Genomic DNA, 19,177 nt, shown 5'->3' on the forward strand with positions numbered 1-19,177 from the left:
GGATATAAGCAAAAGTATAACAACGAAGTGTTCACCACATCTGGTTGATTTCAGTTACTGAAATGTAAATCTACAATTGGAATTTCTGCACAAGTGAAAAAAAAAATGGGCAGCATCCTAAAACAGCCTTCTCTTCTGTGACTAAACTGCCATTACTCCTAACTTATCTCCAAAGAGCTCATTCTGTATTTATTTAATTACTGTTGTCATCTTCCCTAAACCACTTCCTTAAATCTCCTTATAGCCCTCTTAAAATTCAGTGACTGAACATATATTAAAATTCCAATAAGAGCCTCTGTGCCTACTGGAAATATCAGAATCATTATAAAACTTTAATATTTACAATTTTTTAAAACCACATTTGCATTGCAACTCTTGGTAAGTGTATCCTATAGAAATCCTCATAGCTGGACAAAACTGTTTATTTATGGTATTTTTATAATATTAAGTTTTTTCCAATAAGTATGTAGCAATAAGAAGATAATTGAATTATTGTGCTGTATGCCTGTTAATAGTAATGAAACTATATAGGGTGACATGGAAAGATCTTCAAGACAGAAAAATGTGCATACTTTATAGAGTTGTATGTTTGTGTACATATGCATGAAAAAGGCCTGTGGGACATTTACCAACCCATAAACATTGCTCTTCTGTGCAGAGAGAAGATTGGATTAAGAGAAAGGGTGAAGAATAACTTATTTTTACTTTAATATTTCTGTACTGTTTGACCATTTTACATTAAGCATAAATTTATTGTGTTGTATTTTCTGTAAACATACTTAAAAGATTTCATCTGGAAGAAGTCTTTTAATTCACAAATATATGTTGCAGTTTATTGTTTGCAGGCTAAGACCAAATACATTCTCAATAGCTTAAGGTGAGACCTTCAAGATGGTGGAGGAGTGAGACACGGAGATCACCTTCCTCCCCACAAATACATCAGAAATACATCTACATATGGAACAACTCCTACAGAACACCTACTGAACGCTGGCAGAAGACCTCAGACCTCCCAAAAGGCAAGAAACTCCCCACGTACCTGGGTAGGGCAAAAGAGAAAAGAAAAAACAGAGGCAAAAGAATAGGGACTGGACCCATACCTCTGGGAGGGAGCTGTGAAGGAGGAGAGGTTTCCACACACTAGGAGCCCCTTCACTGGCGGTGACTGCGGGTGGCGGACGGGGAAAGCTTCGGAGCCGCAGAGGAGAGCGCAGCAACAGGTGTGCAGAGGGCAAAGTGGAGAGATTCCCGCACAGAGGATCGGTGCCGACCAGCACTCACCAGCCCGAGAGGCTTGTCTGCTCACCCGCCGGGGTGGGCGTGGCTGGGAGTTGAGGCTCGGGCTTCAGTCAGAGCGCCGGAAGAGGACTGGGGTTGGCGGCGTGAGCACAGCCTGCAGGGGGTTAGTGCGCCACGGCTGGCCGGGAGGGAGTCCGGGGAAAAGTCTGGAGCTGCCGAAGAGGTAACAGACCATTGTTTCGGGGTGAACAAGGAGAGGGGATTCACAGCACAAAATAAAGGAGCTCCAGAGATGGTCACGAGCCATGGCTATCAGTGCCCAGAGACAGGCATGAGATGCTAAGGCTGCTGCTGCCGCCACCAAGAAGCCTGTGTGCAAGCACAGGTCACTGTCCACACCTCCCCTCCCAGAAGCCTGTGCAGCCCGTCACTGCCAGGGTTCTCCCTGGGAGAACATACGGTGCACCTCAGGCTGTTGCAATGTAACCCTGGCCTCCGCCGACACAGGCTCCCCTGCATTCCGTACCCTTCCCTCCCCACAGCCTGAGTGAGCCAGAGCCCCCGGATCAGCTTCTTCTTTAACCCCGTCCTGTCTGAGCGAAGAACAGACGCCCTCAGGCGACCTACACGCAGAGGCGGGGCCAAATCCAAAGCTGAACCCCGGGAGCTGTGCGAACAAAGAAGAGAAAGGGAAATCTCTCCCAGCAGCCTCAGGAGCAGCGGATTAAATCTCCACAGTCAACATGATGTACCCTGCATCTGTGGAATACTTGAATAGACAACGAACCATCCCAAATTGAGGAGGTGGACTTTGGGAGCAACAATATTATTTTTTCTTCCTTTTTCTCTTTTTCAGAGTGTGTATGTGTATGCTTCTCTATGTCATTTTGTCTGTATAGCTTTGCTTTTACAAGTTGTCCTAGGGATCTGTCTGTTTTTTTGTTTGTTTGTTTTAGTGAGGTTTTTTTTTGTTTTTTTTTTTTGCAGTACACAGGCCTCTCACTGTGTGGCCTCTCCCGTTGCGGAGCACAGGCTCTGGACGCACAGGCTCAGCGGCCATGGCTCACGGGCCCAGCCGCTCCACGGCATGTGGGATCTTCCCGGACCAGGGCACGAACCCATTCCCCCTGCATCGGCAAGTGGACTCTGAACCACTGCACCACCAGGGAAGCCCCTTTAGTGAGGTTTTCAGCACTTGTTCTCATTGGTGGATTTGTTTTTGCGTTTGGTTGCTCTCTTCTTTCTTTCTTTCTTTTTTCCTTTTTTTAATTACTTTTAATTTTTTATTTTTAATAATTATTTTAAATTTTTAATTTTAATAACTTTATTTTATTTTATATTTTTTCTTTCTTCTTTTCTCTCTTTTCTTCTGAGCCGTGTGGCTGACAGGGTCTTGGTGCTCCGGCCGGGTGTCAGACCTGTGCCTTCTGAGGTGGGAGAGCCAAGTTCAGGACACTGGCCCACCACAGAGCTTCTGGCTCCATGTAATATTAAATGGTGAAAGCTGTCCCAGAGATCGCCATCTCAACACTAAGACCCAGCTCCACTCAATGACCACCAAGCTACAGGGCTGGAAACCCTATGCCAAACAATTAGCAATACAGAAACACAATCTCACCCATTAGCAGAGAGGCTGCCTAAAATCATAATAAGGTCACAGACACCCCAAAACACATCACCAGATGTGGTCCACCAGAAAGACAAGATCCAGCCTCGTCCTCCAGAACACAAGAACCAGTCCCCTATACCTGGAAGCCTACACAACCCACTGAACCAACATTAGCCACTGGGGACAGACACCAAAAACAACTAGAACTACGAACCTTCAGCCTGCGAAAAGGAGACCCTAAACACAGTAAGTCAAGCAAAATGAGAAGACAGAAAAACACACAGCAGATGAAGGAGCAAGGCAAAAACCCACCAGACCAAACAAATGAAGAGGAAATAGGCAGTATACCTGAAAAAGAATTCAGAGTAATGATAGTAAAGATGATCCAAAATCTTGGAAATAGAATGGAGAAAATACAAGAAACACTTAACAAGGATCTAGAAGAACTAAAGAGCAAACAAACAATGCCGAAAAACACAATAAATGAAATGAAAAATTCTCTAGAAGGGATCAATAGCAAAATAACTGAGGCAGAAGAATGGATAAGTGACCTGGAAGATAAAATAGTGGAAATAACTACTGCAGAGCAGAACAAAGAAAAAAGAAGGAAAAGAAGTGAGGACAGTCTCAGAGACCTCTGGGACAACACTAAACACACCAACATTTGAATTATAGGGGTCCCAGAAGAAGAAGAAAAAAAGAAAGGGACTGAGAAAATACTTGAAGAGAATATAGTTGAAAACTTCCCTAACATGGGAAAGGAAATAGTTAATCAATCCCAGGAAGCACAGAGAGTCCCATACAGGATAAATCCAAGGAGAAATATGCCAAGACACATATTAATCAAACTATCAAAAATTAAATACAAAGAAAAAATATTAAAAGCAGCAAGGGAAAAACAAAACATAACATACAAGGGAATCCCCATAAGTTTAACAGCTGATCGTTCAGCAGAAACTCTGCAAGCCAGAGTGAGTGGCAGACATATTTAAAGTGATGAAAGGGAAAAACCTACAACCAAGATTACTGTACCCAGCAAGGATCTCATTCAGATTCAACGGAGAAATTAAAACCTTTACAGACAAGCAAAGCTAAGAGAATTCAGCACCACCAAACCAGCTTTACAACAAATGCTAAAGGAACTTCTCTAGGCAGGAAACACAAGAGAAGGAAAACACCTGCAATAAAAACCCAAAATAATTAAGAAAATGATAATAGGAACATACATATTGATAATTACCTTAAAAGTAAATGGATTAAAAGCCCCAACCAAAAGACATAGACTGGATGAATGGATACAAAAACAAGACCCATATATATGCTGTCTACAAGAGACCCACTTCAGACATAGGGATACATACAGACTGAAAGTGAGGGGATGGAAAAAGATATTCCATGCAAATGGAAATCAAAAGAAAGCTGGAGTAGCAATTCTCATATCAGACAAAATAGACTTTAAAATAAAGACTATTACAAGAGACAAAGAAGGACACTACATAATGATCAATCCAAGAAGAAGATATAACAATTGCAAATATTTATGCACCCAATATAAGAGCACTCAATACATAAGGCAAATGCTAATAGCCATAAAAGGAGAAATCAACTTTAACACAATCATAGTTGGGGACTTTAGCACCCCACTTTCACCAGTGGACAGATTATCCAAAATGAAAATAAATAAGGAAACACAAGCTTTAAATGAGACTTTAAAAAAACATGGACTTAAATGATATTTATAGGACATTCCATCCCAAAACAACAGAATAGAGTTTCTTCTCAAGTGCTCATGGAACATTCTCCAGGATAGATCATATCTTGGGTCACAAATCAAGCCTTGGTAAATTTAAGAAAACTGAACTCATATCAAGTATCTTTTCCGAACACAACACTATGAGACTTGATATCAATTACATGAAAAATTCTGTAAAAAATACAAACACATGGAGGCTAAACAATACACTACTTAATAACCAAGAAATCACTGAAGAAATCAAAGAGGAAATCAAAAAATACCTAGAAACAAATGACAATGAAAACACGATGACCCAAAACCTATGGGATGCAGCAAAAGGAGTTCTAAGAGGAAAGTTTATAGCAACACAATCCTACCTCGAGAAACAAAAAACATCTCAAATAAACAACCAAACCCTATAACTAAAGCAATTACAGAGAAAGAAGAACAAGAAAAACCCAGAGTTAGCAGAAGGAAAGAAATCATAAAGATCAGATCAGAAATAAATGGAAAAGAAATGAAGGAGACAATAGCATAGATCAATAAAAGTAAAAGCTGGTTCTTTGAGAAGATAAAAAAAAATTGATAAACTGTTAGCCAGATTCATCAAGAAAAATGGGAGAAAACTCAAATCTATAGAATTAGAAATGAAAAAGGAGAAGTAACAACGGACACTGCAGAAATACAAAGGATGATTAGAGATTACTACAAGCAAATATATGCCAATAAAATGGACAACCTGAAAGAAATGGACAAATTTTTAGAAATGCACAACCTTCCGAGTCTGAACCAGGAAGAAATAGAAAATATAAACAGACCAATCACAAGCACTGAAATTGAGACTGTGATTAAAAATTTTCCAACAAACAAAAGTCCAGGACCAGATGGCTTCCCAGGTGAATTTTATCAAACATTAAAGAAGAGCTAACACCTATCCTTCTCAAACTCTTCCAAAATATAGCAGAGGGAGGAACACTCACAAACTCATTCTACGAGGCCACCATCACCCTGATACCAAAGCCAGAAAAAGATGTCACAAAGAAAGGAAACAGGCCAATATCACTGATGAATATAGATGCAAAAATCCTGAAGAAAATACTAGCAAACAGAATCCAACAGCATATTAAAAGGATCATACACCATGATCAAGTGGGTTTTATCAAGGAATGCAAGGATTCTTCAATATATGCAAATCAATCAATGTAAAACACCATATTAACAAATTGAAGGAAAGAAACCATATGATCATGTCAATAGATGCAGAAAAAGCTTTCAACAAAATTCAACACCCATTTATGATAAAAACCCTCCAGAAAGTAGGTATAGAGGAAACTTACCTCAACATAGTAAAAGCCACATAGGACAAACCCACCACCAACATTGTTCTCAAAGGTGAAAAACTGAAACCATTTCCACTAAAATTAGTAACAAGACAAGGTTGCCCACTTTCACCATTACTATTCAACATAGTTTTGGAAGTTTTAGTCACAGCAATCAGAGAAGAAATAGAAAAAAAAGGAATCCAAATCAGAAAAGGAGAAGTAAAACTGTCACTGTTTGCAGATGATAGGATACTATACATAGAGAATCCTAAAGATGCTGCCAGAAAACTACTAGAGCTAATCAATGAATTTGGTAAAGTTGCAGGATACAAAATTAATGCACAGAAATCTCTTGCATTCCTATACACTAATGATGAAAAATGTGAAAGAGAAATTAAGGAAACACTCCCATTTACAATTGCAACAAAAATAATAAAATACCTAGGAATAAACCTATCTAAGGATACAAAAGACCACTGATGAAAGAAATTAAAGATGATATGAACAGATGGAGAGAGATACCATGTTCCTGGATTGGAAGAATCAACATTGTGAAAATGACTATACTATCCAAAACACAGATTCAATGAAGTCCCTATCAAGCTACCAATGGCATTTTTCACAGAACTAGAACAAAAATTTCACAATTTGTATGGAAACACAAAAGACCCCAAATAGTCAAAGCAATCTTGAGAAAGAAAAGCCGGAGGAATCAGGCTCCTTGACTTCAGACTATACCACAAGGCTACAGTAATCAAGACAGTATGGTACTGGCACAAAAACAGAAATATAGATCAAGGGAACAGGATATAAAGCCCAGAGATCAACTCACGCATATATGGTCACCTTATTTTTGATAAAGGAGGCAAGAATATACAATGGAGAAAAGACAGCCTCTTCAATAAGTGGTGCTGGGAAAACTGGACAGCTACATGGAAAAGAATGAAATTAGAACACTCCCTAACACCGTAAACAAAAATAAACTCAAAATGGATTAAAGACCTAAATGTAAGGCCATACAGTATAAAACTCTTAGAGGAAAACATAGGCAGAACCCTCTGTGACATAAATCACAGCAAGATCCTTTTTGACCCACCTTCCAGAGAAATGGAAATAAAAACAAAAATAAACAAATGGGACCTAATGAAACTTAAAAGCTTTTGCACAGCAAAGGAAACCATAAACAAGACAAAAAGAGAAACCTCAGAATGGGAGAAAATATTTTCAAATGAAGCAACTGACAAAGGATTAATCTCCAAAATTTACAAGCAGCTCACGCAGCTCAATATCAAAAAAACAAACAACCCAATCCAAAAATGGGCAGAAGACCTAAATAGACATTTCTCCAAAGAAGATATACAGACTGCCAACAAACACATGAAAGGATGCTCCACATCACTAATCATTAGAGAAATGCAAATCAAAACTACAATGAGATATCATCTCACACCGGTCAGAATGGCCATCATCAAAAAATCTACAAACAGTAAATGCTGGAGAGGGTGTGGAGAAAAGGGGACCCTCTTGCACTGTTGGTGGGAATGTAAATTGGTACAGCCACTATGGAGAACAGTATGGAGGTTCCTTAAAAAAACTAAAAATATAACACCATACAACACAGCAATCCCACTACTGGGCATAAACCCTGAGAAAACCATAATTCAAAAAGAGTCATGTACCAAAATGTTCACTGCAGCTCTATTTACAATAGCCCAGAGATGGAAGCAACCTAAGTGTCCATCATCGGTTGAATGGATAAAGAAGATGTGGCACATATATACAATGGAATATTACTCAGCCATAAAAAGAAATGAAATTGAGTTATTTGTAGTGAGGTGGATGGACCTAGAGTCTGTCATACAGAGTGAAGTAAGTCAGAAAGAGAAAAACAAATACCGTATGCTAACACATATATATGGAATCTAAGAAAAAAACAAAACAAAAAAATGGTCATGAAGAACTAGGGGTAAGATGGGAATAAAGACACAGACCTACTAGAGAATGGACTTGAGGATATGGGGAGGGGGAAGGGTAAGCTGGGACAAAGAGAGAGTGGCATGGACGTATATACACTACCAAACGTAAAATAGATAGCAGTGAGAAGCAGCCGCATAGCACAGGGAGATCAGCTCAGTGCTTTGTGACCACCTAGAAGGGTGAGATAGGGAGGGTGGGAGGGAGGGAGCCACAAGAGGAAAGAGATATGGGAACATATGTGTATGTATAGCTGATTCACTTTGTTATAAAGCAGAAACTAACACACCATTTTAAAGCAATTATACTCCATTAAAGATGTAAAAAAAAAAAAGATGTGGCACATATATACAGTGGAATATTACTCAGCCATAAAAAGAAATGAAATTGAGTTGTTTGTAGTGAGGTGGTTGGACCTCGAGTCTGTCATACAGCGTGAAGTAAGTCAGAAAGTCAAAAACGAATCCTGTATGCTAATATATAAATATGGAGTCTAAAAAAAAAGTGGTTATGAAGAACATAGGGGCAGGGCAGGAATAAAGACGCAGATGTAGAGAATGGACTTGAGGACACAGGGAGGGGGAAGGGTAAGCTGGGATGAAGTGAGAGAGTGGCATGGACATATATACACTACCAAATGTAAAATAGATAGCTAGTGGGAAGCAGCTGAATAGCACAGGGAGATCAGCTCGGTGCTGTGTAACCACCTAGAGGAGTGGGATAGGGAGGGTGGGAGGGAGACGCAAGAGGGAGAGGATATGGGGATATATGTATGTACAGCTGATTCACTTTGTTATAAAGCAGAAACTAACATACCATTGTAAAGTAATTATACTACAATAAATATGTTTAAAAAAAACAGAGTTGGTGAGAAAATATTTAAAATAATTCATTAAAAGACTGAAAGAATTTCAAAGCAAAGATTGCCTTGTTACTCTAGAATTTTCTAATTTTCTGTTATCTAAGAAAATATTTTCAGTATGAATTGACTTTGTGATTGTGGAATAATGAGTGATTAAAGTGGGTCAGGTTAATTGAAAAAAAACTGGATTCGTTTAAAAAAGGTAAGGACCAGTTGAAAAGTCACTTCTTAAACAGTTTACAAATTCTTCTGAATATACGAAGCTTGTCCAAAGCTGGTCCCCTTAAGAAGCCAGGGATCGAGGTTTGGGAGAAGGAGTTGAAGATAGAGGAGAATGAGAAATAGTGCAGAAGGTGTGTCTGATATCTGGGGGGGTCTTAACACTTCTGGGCAGTCAGTTTAGGTCCAATCCTTAGTGGATATGAATTGACCTGAACTGTTATGTCAGAAGAGTTAGAGAGAAGCAGGTGTCTTTTCTAACTTAGGAAAACGTCTTGACAGTAGAGATGCTACTGGCATCAACACTTCTTTGGTGGTTGCTGTTTAGTAGTAGCAGCCTCGGCCCAAGAAGGATCAGCCCTGACTGCCTCACCACAGCAAGTATAGGGCACAACAGAAGATGAGGCAGGTTGCTAATGAGAACATTGAGAGTCAACAAGACCATTGGTTGGCCCCTGAGTGAAAATCCTGGTGAACCGTAGAAAGGTAATGACATGAACTGGCACTAGCTTTGTGTAAGTTTGCTATCCCTAACGGGGATCCAAAAAAAAAAAAAAATTTGATGACATCTGGGTTTCTTATTTCTTCATATCTTGTATTTTGTTATGACCAACCACTCCTTACTGAGCAGTTATTTAATTAATTATTTTTATTTTAATTTAAAAATATATTACGAAAGAGCACACATGTCCTTTTGAATCAAGCAGTTTCTGCATCTCATCCTCTTGTTTGGAGGAGGACTAAATGACAAAGACGTAGGACATAATATAACACCATTACCTAGGGGTCATTCATAGCCTTAACTTCCAGACAAGGCATTTAGAGAAACAAATCTGTCTTCAAGGCCAGCCGAACTGGAATATGTCTGCTGTATATATATGCATGGTCTGAGTGATTTCCAGCAGTAAAGTAGTAAGTAAGCCCAGTATCAGTAAGCCTAGCAACCAGCATATACTTTCATTCCATTCATCAGCTTCTGCTGTTAAAACACACACACACGCACGCACACACACACACAGCCCTGGTGAGCATACAGCTTTGGGGAAGTTAAAATTAGCCTCTAAAATCCTGAGAATACCCACACCTGCTCGTCTGCTGATTCAGTCAAGGTTTTTTCAACATTACCGTACATGGTATGAAAGAAAAGGATTGTGCGAAGTTCATGCTATTCTATCATTATCTGAAATGGAAATTATACACAAGATCTATCACAGATGCCAAAAATTCACCCAATTCAACCCAGTTTTAATCCACTTCCTGGCATGGCATTATGGGGAAAGAGAAGCTTGTGCAAGTCTCCTGCTACTTATCACTATTTCAAATGCAAGTTAATCTCAAGATTTATCACAAATAACCAAAACTCTTCAACGCAGGGGACGCGGGTACGTGCCCCGGTCCGGGAAGATCCCACATGCCACGGAGCGGCTGGGCCCGTGAGCCGTGGCCGCTGAGCCTGCGCGTCCGGAGCCTGTGCTCCGCAACGGGAGAGGCCACAACAGTGAGAGGCCCGCGTACCGCAAAAAATAAATAAATAAATAAAGTAAGAGAATTTAAATGTGAATATCCAAAGCTGACTTGTGTTTTCTTTAAGGAAGTGGTGGAAGAAAGCAGATATCTACAACAGTCAAGCAGCCTGTAAATGAAGAGGTCAAGTACCAATTCTACAGACTGAAACAAATCCCTTTTTTGTACTGGGGAAGAAGAAAGTAATGATAAGGCTGGTACTTCCTTTATGCTAATCTCTAGCACACAAGTGTTTGACTGTGAATCACTATTGGAGTAGAACCTGACACAAACATGTAAACTACCATGTCAAAGTGCCCGTTTGGGCTATGAATCCACACACTTCTGAAATAATATGCATACAAATTCAAGTCAACGAATGTTTTATAACCATCACACAAGCTTTTATTTGTTGAATTTTTTCTAACTTTGTGAGACACTTTTCATCAAAAATGGCCCTCAGTTTATGTTACAGGCATTGCCTCCAAAAAAAAGTCTTTTGTGGCTCCAACAATTCTAGTTTGAATCTTTTTTAAGTAAGATATTACAGTATTTCTTAGAGAAGAGTCACTCCAAACATCTCTCTCAGTCTCTCCTCAGTGACCTTCAGATTTTAAATCACGGTCATGAACCATGTGAATTTGGAACTCACAAAGGAAGAGTATGAAATAAAAAAAGAATTTGAGGCTACTTCCACCCTAGTTCAGTGAACCTGTTATCTAGCAAAACTTCCAAAGAACACAGCCTCTTTCACAAAACTAACAGTTCTAAAGATGATTTTAGGAAAACACTTTCCACCGAATAAACAGACTCCAAAGTGCAATAAGAACAGATACTCTGAAGCATAGAATTGGGAGGTAATTATACAGAAAAGCTCCATGGCATGTTTCTGCTTCGTAGAGGAAACCATCCAGACCTCAGAATGAGTAAATTGCTACATGTTTGTGTTTAAAAAAAAAAAGGAAAATATAACTTTAAACTCATCTGTATCAAAAATATTTTCACCATCTGTTTCTCATTCATTTACACTCAATTAATCAAAAATTTAAGTTCCCTGTCAGCAAAGAGGATGGGAGTCTTTCAAAATAAACATTTAAGACTTCATATTTGCAACCTGGTGGAAGAGGACAAAATGTTTCAACCAGCAATATGACCTGCCTTAATATGGTTTGCTTTCCTTACACCTCAAAACAATATGGTGCATTATTATTTTTTTTTTGGTGCATTATTTTTTCACATAAATTTAAAAAGTAATCAACTCACTTTAAAGAAACAGGCAATTGCCCTATTTTAATCTTCATTATTTAAATTGGCAAGTGACATTTTACATACCTCAATTGGTATGCACTTATATTTAAAATAGAGAAAAACTTCTGTAGGCAATCTGGAACATTTAAAAATAAAAACCTTTAATGAATAATTTAATACTGGATATCCACATAGCATCAAAGGAAAATATTCTGACTCACCCATAGTATAAAGTAGAAAAATTAATAGGACACATGGATAACACACTTTTGTAAAATATTCTTTCTATCGCTTAGATCCTATGTGATGTTGCAGTTGCTACAGTAACTGTATTTTTGTTCAGCAGGAAAATACTATGTAGAGAATGCTTACATTTACTCACCAAATTCTCAGTGAAAATTATACCCAATGGAAGTGATGAATTAAAGTTCGCAGTGGATATGCAGCTCTTGCCCCTTAAGTTTAAAATTACCATCAAATAGTTTTATCATGTTTTTTCATACCAGTATTGTTCTTCATAAATTTCATCATCTTATAAACATCAATGGCTGAGCTAGAAAGAATTCTTAACTTCTTGTAATTCAGTAGTTTGTGTGGAGTATAATATGCTAAAAAGATGAATTACTTTAATCAATTGTGAACCATTAAATAAAAATTGTACAAACATTTTTTAATAAACACCCAAAGGGCTGGTTTCTACCTCCCCCATAATGAGTCTTACAAACCTCCTCCATGGCACATACATTGAATAAATACCTCAACATGCTACATTTGCCAGCTAAGTTCTAAAGTCAACTTTGTAAATGTCATGATCCTTAATGCTATTGTGGGAGAAATGAAGAGCGCTCCTTGAGTCCATTTGGCTAGGATGGTGAGCATACTTTGTTTCCCCAAGAGAAGAAAGAAGAGTAGTAAACCATTTCTGCAGAACGTCATTCTCCCACAACAGTTTATGAAAGAAACATCTGTGACAAGAATCTCTAATGCTTTCCTCAAAGCCACAGCTGACAGTAAAAGAGCATTGCTAAAAGTGGCAAATCAATCCCATTCCACCCTTCCCAGAGCATGACACCTAATTTGCTATGTATCACATGTATTTTCCTCACATGTGCTGAGACTGTGACATTGATGTGGTGGCTTTCATCCAAGCCTCAGCTGAATAAACACTTGGCCATACAGTGGGCAAACTGGCATCCTTAAAAAGTCTTCTGTCCCAGGCAAGTTAACTTCACCTCAGGGAAGCATTTTTCTAAGTTTTAGTTTGCAGTTTGGGTACATAAATGGAATCTCTGAACACTGTTTGGAAAACCTTAAATCACCTGACACACATAGAGCACATTCTGTATTTTTCAAACCAGTTTGCTTGGTGCAATGCAATTTTTAAGTGACTATGTGAAAACATATGCAAATCTAACAGACAAAAACAAGTAACAGTATGTAAAATTTCTAATCAAATTATTTCACTGCAGAACACGTACTTTTTAAAAAAAAAGCATAAGGGGGCTTCCCTGGTGGCACAGTGGTTGAGGGTCCGCCTGCCGATGCAGGGGACATGGGTTCATGTCCCGGTCTGGGAAGATCCCACATGCCGCAGAGCGGCTAGGCCCGTGAGCCATGGCCGCTGAGCCTGCGTATCTGGAGCCTGTGCTCCACAACAGGAGAGACCACAAGAGTGAGAGGCCTACATACCGCAAAAAATAATAATAATAAATAAATAAATAAAAGCATAAGAAATAACCAAATTATGTATATCTGAAACATGTACCATTGCTTTTTTGGGGTTTTGTTTGTTTGTCTGTTTAATTTATTTTATTTATTATTTATTTTTGGCCACTCCGGGTCTTAGCTGCAGCACTTGGGATCTTCGTTGTGGCATGTGAGATCTTTGGTTACGGCATGTGGACTTCTTAGTTGAGGTATGCGGACTCTTAGTTGCGGCATGCAGACTTCTTAGTTGTGGCATGCAGACTCAGTTGCAGCATGCATGCAGGATCAAGTTCCCCGACCAGGGATCAAACCCGAGCCCCCTGCATTGGGAGTGCGGAGTCTTACCCACTGGACCACCAGGGAAGTCCCACTATTGCTTTTTTTAGTAAATATTTTATTGATGTATAAAATATATCCAAAATACCCGTAGATCTTAAATGTATAGCTTAATGAATCTTGCAAAGTGAATGTAGTTATGATCAAGTACAGAATATTATCAGGACCACGTAACTCCCTAAAGCCCTAACTCTAGTGCTTTTAAATTTGACACTAGAATCTTTAACCAATAAGAAAATTCCATTGAAGTGATATCAGGCAAATAATTAAAGTTCTAATAAACAGTATGGATAACATCAAGGCCCCTGGATATCTCTTTTTACATGTCTTCTATCAGGCTGCAAGTGATTCTATTTTATCCTCTAACAATCAGGGAAAACACCCATTACCATTATCCTGAAATTGCCCATTTTTTTAAATTCCACTGAAGTTTTGTAAAAATACAGGGGTTGTAAAAGAATACAGAGGGTTATGTCGTATCTTCCATGAAGTGTTTTGATTATTCTATTTCCCTTCCTTCTAAAGAACTTTACTGTAAATTCCTTTTCTCAATTTAAATTATACTTAAAGGAGAATACATATACTATAATTTCTTTCTCTCAGATTTCTCTTCAATAAAATTCCCAAAGCAAAACAGAGCATCTGTTCTTTAAAACCTAAAATTAATGTAGAATAAATGCATTCTGTCATGCTCTTTGACCCACAGATCAAACTTAGATGCTCTCTCTACTGTCAACTCTCTACTGTCAACTCTTATATTCAAATGAACAAGTTTTATCAATTCTACCTACAAAATGTCTTTTAAATCTGTCTCCTCCTGTCTTTTCCCATGGCCCTGAAGTCCTCACTACTTCCTGAGCATGCTATTGCCTATGCCATTTCATCTCTCTGTAATGACTTTTCCTTCTTTTGTCTTCAGCCTTCAAGGCCCATCTCGAAATGGTTCCTCCTCCAGGTGCCATGATCCAGCCCATACTCTGGCACAGAGCCAGCTCCTCTCTTGCTTCTCTCATACCAAGTGTCACCTTGTATAATTACCCAGTCCTATATGTTCTCCACGAGAACAAGAACACCTTGGGCTGGAACAAAGCTTCTTCATCTTTATATTTCCAATGCCTCGTATATCACCTGACATATAATATATGATAACAATGAAAGAATAAAAAATTAAAATAAAATAATACTAGAGATTTAATGCAATTTACTACATAAACAGATGAAGGAATAAAAATTATGCAATCATCTTAACAGATGTAGAAAACACATTGGTAAAATTTACCATGTGTTAATGATTTAAAAAAAAAAGCAAAACCAACTTTGAGCTGGCCAAAATAGAAGAGATCTTTGAAATACTGAAAAAGAATATCTACAAAAAACCCATAGCAAGCATCATAATAAGTGATGAAACATAACAAATTTTCACTTTCAGTTGGGGAACAACATAAAGATATTCGCTATGCAGACTTCTATTAAACATTTTAATTATGTCATAATTGGTGCAATAAGAAAAAAAAAGAAATAACTAGTGAAAAATTTTTTGAGAAACAAAGAAGACTGTTATTGTTCTAAAATATCATAATCATTTACATAGAGAATAGACACATAAATTACTGTAATTAATGAGAGTTAGTAAGTTTGCTGAATAAAAAATTACTACCTAAATTTAATGCATTCTTATACATCATCTACAAACAAAAAATATAACTTTAAAAAATCCATTGACAATAGCATCAAAAACATGAATTGCTTAGGAATAAGTCTAATGAAACACATATAAGGAAAAATTACAAAACGTTTTTTAGAAACATTAAAAAAGACTCACAAAAATGGATGTATATCTATGTTTCTATGTTGGAAGACTCGATATTGAATTCTGCCCATATTGCTCTACAGATTTAATATAATTTCAATCAAATATCAATAGGATATTTTGTGTAACTTGACAAACTATTTCTAAAATGTATATGGAAATGTAAAAAAAAGATATATAGCTAAGACACTCTTGAAGAGGAAGAACAAGGTGGAAGCACTTGCTCCATCAGTTCTCAATTAAAAGAGTGTTTAGTTGGCATAAATTAGACAAATAGGCCAACAGAACAGAATGAAACTTTCATGACAAAGGTAGCATGTACAGCAGTGGGAAAAGAATCATATTCAATAAATTGTACTATGACATTTGGTGTCTCCATGGAAAAAAAAATGGACCCTGACCTTACACTGTACACAAAATAAAAATAAACTAAGATTACAGATATTTTCGCCTCTTATTTAAGAAATCTTTCTATCCCCTGGTCATAAAGAGACTCTCCTTAATTATCTCCTGGAAGCTTTACTGTTCTCCTTTTCAGACCTAATAGAGAAGGGCATCTTCTTCACTTTGGGATAGGGACAGAACAAAACATACTCTCTTGGAAAAAAACTAACCAAAAATAGAAGTAACAAAAAAGTAAAAAGTGAGAAATTGAACTTCATTAAAATTAACAAATTCTGTTTCTCAATAACACTATTAAGAGAGTAAAAAGGTAACCCACAGAAGTGGAGATAATATTCGCAACAAAGGTAAGAGGCTAAATAATCGTTTCCATAATATATAAAGAACTACAAACCAAACAAAGAAAATGGAAAACTAGATAGAAAAATGAGAAAATGACCTCAGTGTGCACTTCATAAAATAAGATATATGAATGCCTTGTAAACAAAAGAAAAACTACCCAACTTATTTAGAAATAGGAAAATGCTAATTAAAAGTATAATGGAAAACATTAAACACACATCAGATTATTTAAAAAATTAAAATCCCAACAATGTCAAACGTTAACAAGAATGGGGAGCAATAGAAATGTTCATATAGGGCTGGTATGAGTGCAATTGACACAAGCACTTTGGCAAACACTTTGGCAACATATAGTCAAGCACAAAAATCGCTCTCTATATACTGTAACACAGCAATTCCAGTCTGGTGTCTACAATGAAGAAAGGTATGTAAACTAAAAACAACTCAAGTCCATCAAGAGTAGTATGAATAAGTAAATTTTGGTATATTCATGAAATGGAGCACTGCAGAGCAATGAAAATAAACAATTTAAATTTACTCACAATAACACAGATGAATCTTATAAATATAATGCTGGATCAAAATGCAAAGCACCGAACAATACTTATAGCATTATTACATTCACATACAGTTTGAAAACAGAAAAACAAAAGTAGAATATTTTGCCTATGATTCATGTATAAATCTTTTTTCCTTTTTATTTTTTAGTGAACTATAGTTGGCATACAATATTATATTAGTTTCAGGTATACAACATAATGATTCTACATTTATATATATTGCAAGTTAATTACCACAATAAATCTAGTAACTTATGTCACCATACAAAGTTATTACAATACTATTGACTACATTCCCTGTGCTGTACATTACAACCTTGTGACTTATTTTATAACTAGAAGTTTGTACCTCTTAATCCCCTTCACATATTTTACCCATCCCCTTATGCTCCTCTCTGGAGACCACCAGTTTGTCTCTGTAACTATGAGTCTGTTTCTATTTTGTTTTCTTTGTTTGTTTTGATTTTTGGATTCCACATATAAGTGAAATCATATGTTATTTGTCTTTGTCTGTCTGACTTATTTCACTTAGTATAATACCCTCTAGCTCCAACCATGTTGTCAAAAAGGGCAAGATTTCATTCTTTTTTATGGCTTAGTAATATGCCACTATATATACATACCACATCGTCTTAATCCATTCATCCACCAATGACATTTAGGTTGCTTTCATATTTTGCCTGTTGTAAATAATGCTGCAATGAACATAGAGGTGCATGTATCTTTTCAAATTAATGTTTGCTGTAGTCCCATTTGTTTATTTTTGCTTTTGCTGCTCTTGCCTGAGGAGACATATACAAAAAAATATTGCCAAGACATGTCAAAGTGTATATGATTCCTTCTGGGAGTTTTATGCTTTCAGTTCTTACATTTACATCTAATTCATTTTGAATTTATTTTTGTATATAGTATAAGAAAGTGTTCCAGTTTCATTTTTTTGCATGTAACTGTCCAGTTTTCCCAATATTTATTGAAAAGATTGTCTTTTCCCCACTACAGATTTTGAAAAATTGTATTTCCATTTTCATTTGTCTCTTTGATTTCTTCATTAACCCATTGACTGTTTAGAAGCTTGTTGTTTAGCCTGCATGTGTTTATGTTTTTTTTAGTTTTCTTCTTGCAGTTGATTTCTAGTTTTATACCACTGTGGTCAGAAAAGGTGCTTGATATGATTTCAATCTTCTTAAACTTATTGAAACTTGTTTTGTGGACTAACATGTGACCTATTCTGTGATCTATTCCATGGGCACTTGAAAAGAATGTGTATTCTGCTGCTTTTGGGTGGAGTGCTTGGTATATATCTAATAAGTGTGTCTGATCTGATGTGTCATTTAAGGCTAAAATTTCCTTATTGATTTTCTGTCTGTATGAGCTCTCCATTGATGTCAGTGGGGTGTTAAAGTCCCCTATTAATATTGTGTTTCCCTTTATGTTTGTTAATATTTGCTTTAGGTGTTTAGGTGGTCCTATGTTGGGTACATAGATATTTACAATTTTTATATCCTCTTATTGGATTGACCTCTTTTTCACAATCTGATGCCTTTCTTTGTCTCATGTTACAATCTTTGCTTTAAAGTCTATTTTGTCTGATATGAGTATTGTCATATCAGCTTTCTACCCTAGTTTTCTTTTTGTTTCCATGGAATATCTTTTTGCATCCCTTCACTTCCAGTTTGTATGTGTCCTTAAGTCTGAAGTGAGTCTGTTGTAGGCAGCATATATATGGGTCTCCTTTATCCATTTAGCCACATTATGTCTTTTGATTGGAGCATTTATTTTATTTCCATTTAAGGTAATTATTGATAGGTATGTACTTATTGCCATTTTGTTTATTGTTCTCTGGTTGTTTTTGTAGTTCTCTGTTCCTTTCTTCTCTTTTTCCCTTTTGTTGTGATTTTATGGCTTTCTTTAGTATTATGTTTGCATTCCTTTCTCTTCATTTTTTGTTTATATGTTATAGGTTTGGGGTTTGTAGTTACCATGAAGTTCATATATAAAAATCTATGTATTTAGCAGTCTATTTTAAGTTGATGGTCACTTAAGTTTGAGTACATTGTGCACATTTTTAGTACCCTCCCAAACGTTTTATGTTTTTGATGTCATATTTTACATTTTTTAATTTTGCATGTTGCTTAACTAATTATTTTAGCTATAGATGGTTTTACCTCTTTTAAGCGTTATACTAGATTTATTGGTGGTTGATCCACTACCCTTGTTACATGTTTGCTTTTACCAGTGAAATTTTTTAAATCATAATTTTCTTGTTTCTAGTTATGGCCTTTTCTTTTCCATTTAAAGAAGTCCCCTTA

This window comes from Lagenorhynchus albirostris, chromosome 5, assembly GCF_949774975.1.
Source record: "Lagenorhynchus albirostris chromosome 5, mLagAlb1.1, whole genome shotgun sequence".
Classification (NCBI taxonomy): domain Eukaryota; kingdom Metazoa; phylum Chordata; class Mammalia; order Artiodactyla; family Delphinidae; genus Lagenorhynchus; species Lagenorhynchus albirostris.